Consider the following 6,763-nt stretch of genomic DNA (forward strand, 5'->3'; position numbering starts at 1 on the left):
TGCACATTAGTCCACTAGGCATAATATCTCACTTTGACTCATCTCATTAAACAAAATATAATTAAAACATGTAATAAATTGTGAGAAGAGTTGGTTTGACTAAGATAGGAGGTGAATTAAGGTCCATATAGTTACCCAATGATGAGACTCATCAACATGAGTGATGCAATATTCATGAAGAGAGCCAACCAGTATCAGCGCGTCAAGGATGAAAAACCATTCATCATCAACATGCACAAAGGCAAGTCGAAAATCTCACTGGTAAGTGCCAACCAAGCGAATAAATTTATCAGTTCCAGTAAGAAGTATGTTTTATTGTTTTTAAGAGAAATTCAATCCGAAGAGGATTCAATAAGAGGTAAGGCATCCTGGAGGGTTGTACTAACAAACAAAAACAACAATTGGAGGAGTTGTTACAGGCATATAGGGATGTGTTCCATGAGCCTAAAGGATTACCACCTAAGAGATAAGTGGAGCGTGAGATCCACCCATTTTCGAACTCCCCACTGCCAAATATTGGGTTGTATAGGCATTCTGTTATAGAAGAAAACGAGGTAAAGCCACAGTTGCAACAACTGTTGGAACAGGGTGTCATTCGACCGAGTACATCACTGTGTGGGTCACCCATCATCATTGTGCCAAGGGACTTGGTGGATGTGTATAGATTACACGGCATTGAAAAAAATCACACTCAAGAACAGATACCCCCTGCCCATGATAGATGATTTTTTGGATCAGTTGCTATAAGCAAAATACTTCACCAAGCTAGACTTGCAGTCTAGATATCACTAGGTTCGAGTCAAAGAAGAAGATACATGGAAGACCACCTTCAAAACTACACAAGGTTTATAAGAGTGTTTATTCATACCATTTGGCCTATGTAATGCACCAGCTCCTTTTATGAGATTAATGAATGCTATACTATGCCATTTTATATATTCATTTGTTATTGTCTATTTGGATGATATATTGGTATATAATGCTACCTGGGAGGAGCATATTTCACATTTGACGTAGGTGTTGGAAACATTAAAGAAGCACCAATTGCTAGGAAATCTCAAGAAGTGTGAGTTTGTGCATTAGTCCTTACTGTATCTAGGGTATGTGATCAATGGAGGAGAGTTGAAGATAGATCCTTCCAAGATGGAGGTGATCATGAAATGGTCGATGCCTACTAATGTTTCTGAGGTCAAGAGTTTCATTGGGGCAGCACAGTACCTAAGGAAATTCATAGCCTCATTTTCAGCGGTAGTATTATTTCTCCATGCCATAATAGAAAGTGGCAAGAGTTTTTAGTGGTGAAAAGGTCCGCAAAAGGCTTTCGAGGAGCTAAAGAAGAAGATCGACCAAGCACAAGTTTTGGCATTACCAAACTTGTAGCGGCCCTTTGAAGTGGAGAGAGATGTGAGTGTGTATGCTATGGCAGTTGTCTTGATGTAGGGAGAAAGGCACGTATGCTACCATTCTGAAGTATTCCATGGGGCAGTCCTTAACTACCCTACCTATGATAAGGAGTTCTATTCCATGGTGCAAGTTGTGAAAAAGTGGAAGCACTATTTGATGGGAAAGGAGATAGTAATCCACATGGATCACCATTCGTTACAATACTTGCAGGCCTAGAGTAAGCTACAACATACTAGACATTACAAGTGGATGGGGTTTTTACAAAAGTTTCATTTGATGCTCAAGTATAAGAAGGGAAACACAAACAAGTTAGGCGACATGCTTTCAAGGCCACCAACATTTAATATTATAGCTTTGTGGACTCTTGTGCACATGGAGCCATTCACCCATGATGCATACAGAGAGGCATATTCAAAGGATGAGGACACCAAGGAGGTGTATCATCAGTTGCAGAGTCAGATTCATGTGCACGATGGTGATGGCACTGTTGACTACCATCTCCCATATGGGTTACTCTACAGGATGGGTAAGCTATGTGTTCTTAAAGTTGAGTGATTGCATCTTATTAGAGAGGCTTACACCTCCAATATTGTAGGGCACTTTGGTGTAGGGAAGATTATGTCTAACTTGCAGAGGTATGTGTATTGGCCCCAAAATGCAAGGGCACGTAGCTAGGTTCATAAGAGGATGCATGTTTTGTTGTACCAACAAACCTAGTAATAGGAAATAGGGCCTATATCATCCCTTACATGTACGTACTTATCTTTGGGAAATCATTTCAATGGACTTTGTGGGAGCTCTATTGACAACCAAGAAGGGACATGACTACTCGCTCATGGTAATTGACAGTTTCAGCAAGATGTGTGTTCTGATGCCTTGTAAAAATACCATCAGTGGGTAAGAAGCAACAAACTTGTTCTTTGGACAGGTCTAGGTGCACTTTGGGATACCAAGGAGCATCGTTTCAGACAGGGATACAAGATTTCTTAGTGCATTCTAGACTACATTATGGGATAATATTGACACAAAATTGAAGAGATCTGCAACATTCCGTCCATAAACAAATGGGCAAGCAAAGGTAGTCAACAGTACTTTGGTGCAGCTTCTAATGGAATATAACTAGAAGAATTTGAATACCTAGGATGAAAATATGGTTTATATACAACATTTTTACAACAGAGCGGTCCACACTTATATAAGAAAATCCCCAATTGAAACTTGTTTTGGATATTTTCTGCCTTCACCATTAGACATTGCATATGGGAAGTAAGGAGGTGTGAGAGAAGATCTTACAAGAGATGCTTTGAGGGCTGAAAATTTTGTAGAAAAGATCAGGCATATGCATCTACATGTACAAGAAACACTACAGAGGTCACAAGAAAAGTATAAGGTCAGGCGGGATCATCATAGAACAGAGAAATCGTTCAAGGTGGGAGACAGAGTATGGTTACAGTTGAAAAAGGAGAGGTTGCAAGGCCGTGGTAAGAAAATTGAGGCTCTGAGGTATAGTCCCTTTGAAATACTAGAAAAGGTGGGTGACAATGCCTAGTGACTCATTTTACCACCATACATGCACATTTACTTAGTTGTGAATGTAAAGAATTTGAAACTCTATGATCCTTCAATGCTAGATCAGGAAGAGGAACAAGTCCTACCTTTTATGGAGAATTTGGTGTCAGATGCTCAGGGATAGTTGACAAAAGATACAGTTTTGCAGAAGAGGTATAGAAGGGCAGTATGACCTTTGGCATATTGGATTGAAGGGACAACATCCAAGCAAAGCTAAATGGTACACTAGAGAGAAGGTGGAGGAAAAAATTTCTCACCTTTTTCAATAGAAGCTTTTGAGGACCAAAAGACTCCCAAAATTGAGAGTTTTGATCCATATTGGATCATTATATTTTTTTCATCCATCTCGATGCATTCGGAGTGGAAAAAGTGGGGGAATTAGCTCACGGGACCTTTTTTACTAGCGGGGTCCAATTTGGCGAAACAGGGTCTGAAATCTTCTGGGAGCATTTTTTGGGGGTAAAACTTTGACATGTTAGCACAACATATTTTCTTGTTTTTCAATACACATATATCTTTCCAACATTGCAAGAAGAGCATCAATCGGAATCTGTATGCAAAATTTATGCCACTTAGAAGTTGACCTTGCTATTTTCACACCTATAATTCGGGAGGATGTCACGCCAACCCCCATTATTCATGGAAAATGGGCTATCCACATTTTTGTGATGTAAAAGACTCTAGAAGAGTTTATATTTTAACTCTAGTTAAGAGTTGATGTTGTTAAACTTAACCACTAGTAGGCTATCAAGTTGTGTTATAATTAGACCACTAGGAAGAAGAGGTATTCCATTCTTTCGAGAGCATTTTGTTCCATAGTTGAGAAAATATAGCTAAGAGGGATAGGAGGTAGAGCACACAGGGAGGATTTGCACACTATATCACCCCAGGCTCCACATGTCTTACTTCCTTGTACCTGCAGCCATAGTTCTAGACAAAGAAAGAGAGCGAAGCAGCCTCACCTTCCAGTTGGGTTTTCTCCCAAAAGGGTTTCCTAGAACATATTTTGTGTCTTATGTGTATGTGAGCTTCTTTTGTCGTTATGTATTTTTCTTCTCTAATAAAAGTTAAATCTACATATAGTAATGTTTAATAAAAATGTAATAGTGTATATTCTCATATTTTTAATATAACATTATTAGATCTGTTGCGACGAACTATCCAGTGGAATATCCATAGCAGTGTACAGATCAGTGCAAATGGAATCCATCCATACTTTTCTTACTGTAATATTTTGATGCAACTAATGTTATCTTACTCCTTTTGCAAATCCGGTTATATATAACCCTTGCTCAAATGATAACTCAAAGTGTATATAAGAGTAAACTCTTCACAAAACCATTCTTAATGATTAGTGATTCTTACATATCTCATAAAATACCATAGTTGCTTCAATACAATTTTGTCTAGGATAGCACAAGTTGGTTTAATCTGAGCTGAAGGTATGTATGTATTTATGGAACGAACCTTGATAAGCAATGTAGTGATTACCACTGAATTTCCAACACATCTTTCTTGTGAGCTTCAACTGTAGGTTCAAGTCCATAATTGTAAGCCAACAATATGACAATGATACTCTTCGAACTCTCTTTAACTATGTATTTTTGTATCAGTTATCATGCAAATTTTTTAAACCACCAACTAGTATGGCCAACATGATGTCTTCAATTAAGTCGGATTCTTTGAGGCAGTGACTTGAACAAATGAACATATATATATATATATATATATATATATATATATATATATATATATATAATGTCACTTAGCATATTATCACGGTTATGATTTGAGCAATAATTTGCAAGTTCGCAATTATTACTGAGTTCTTCATAACATTTGGAATGTACCAGACTTTAAAATATTTCAAAAATGTTATGTCGTGGAGTAGCCTTATCATTAGAAATTCTTTGCACTAGAATAAAATTGTTATTGCAGTCACGAGACTATGTCGATATGAGAAATTGGTATTGTACACATAGGTCCACAAACCTTTATGCTAAGAACATCGCACTTCACATTTATGCTCAGGTCATCGCATTTCAGAATTGCATTTTGACATTCAAATTATTTCAATACATCAGGTGTGTAGGTCAGTTTATCTTGTTTCAATAGGATTCAAAAGATGTGAAGATCATTATCTCAAAAAATATTTAATATGTCTTGGCTCAGAGAGATAACAGTTACTCCATTAGATCGAACTCTTTAACTTCAGAGACCTTGACCACAAGTTACTTAATGCTACACCCTTTTATGGCCGCAGGAATACGGCTTTTAAGCCTCGATCAAAACAAGATTCATGCCTCAGAGATATTCGTTGTATTAATAGAAAGCCTACAATGAGATTTTATCCAATGATACCAAAGTTTATGTCGTAAACTCAACAATTTTCATTGATGAGGAGCACAGAATTATGCCCTAAATGAGGGTCGAAACTCGAAGAAGTAGTTAGCACATAACTCTGCAATATATTGCCCAAACAAATCCCCAAAACAATAAAAAAATAAGAATAAAAAACCCTCTCATCTCATCTGTGTATTTCTCCATAGGGGCCGAGTAGAAATTCAGAGCTTGATTACTAATAATCTGTCATTTGAAGTGCATACCTATGAGGATATATAGAGTGCCTTTTTATAAATTATGGATGGGCTTCAAGAAGGCAACGAAATTCTAATTTGGAGGGTGTCTCAATTTAAACTTCAAATTTTGGAGCGATATTACGAAGGTAATCATCATTTGAAGTTAAATGTAGTTTAAGTTGAAGACCCAAGTGATAAACCTCAGTATTGCAACAAGAATGTTGCAACTCTCAAGGCTACCAACTTAAATTATCAACCCAAAGTTCGTACAAACTTAAGAGGTATCAGCACTATATGTGTAGCATACAATGTGTCATTCTTTTGTTGATATGATGTAATGGAGTGAATGTCATGAAATCAAAGCAAAAATTGAATTGTTACTCTATTTGCAAGAAATGGAAATGATACTTGCTCAACTTGTAAACGCTAACTAATCAATTCATGAAAGGAAAATGATTAATCTACTTCAAGAAAGAAATTTATTTTATCTTGTATAATTCATCAAACTACCAATTAGAATTGCATGTACCATCTACATAGTTCACACTTTCTTGTAAATCAGTAAACTACTTGCATCATACTTGTGATAAAGAAATTAAGTCTACTATGCTTTTGCAATGAATAAAATGAAGGGTTGGGGTGGCTTAGGAGCTTCCCCTGATTATAAAATCATAGTTGGGGGTCATTATTAATCTAGACTAAGTCATAGTTGCAGTGGGGATCAAAACTGATAAAGGGAAGCAATGTTAAAGGTTTTCTACAAGAAGGGACAGATTTGCTACAGGAGAAGACATAATTGCTACAGGAGGAGATAACTCACCGAATAAATAAGTGAATCAAATGAAAATGGGATGGAACAATTTTTTTTATTGAGTAGGATGTCTTAAGTCTCCATTCCAAGTGGAATCACTCCAAAATACCCTTGTTCATGTGTGCTAAAAAATAGCAGAAAGATTACTAGTCTAAAATATGGAAATTCGAGAACTAGTGAGCTAGTTAACCTATCAAATGCCTAACCTAATCAAATGAAAATGCAATGGGGTAAATTTTGTTATTAACTTGAATTTTTTATAATCTAATACAAGTGGAATAAACTCAAATGAATTTCATTAACATGTTCTAAAAATAGCAGAAAATTACTACTATTTTGCTACAAGGACTTCTAGAAATTCTATATTCATGAACTAGTAACTCAATCTAAGTAGTTCAAT

The sequence above is a fragment of the Pinus tabuliformis genome, chromosome 3_1 (genome assembly GCF_031772625.1).
Source record: "Pinus tabuliformis cultivar Carrire ecotype Pingquan chromosome 3_1, CPIR1, whole genome shotgun sequence".
Lineage (NCBI taxonomy): Eukaryota > Viridiplantae > Streptophyta > Pinopsida > Pinales > Pinaceae > Pinus > Pinus tabuliformis.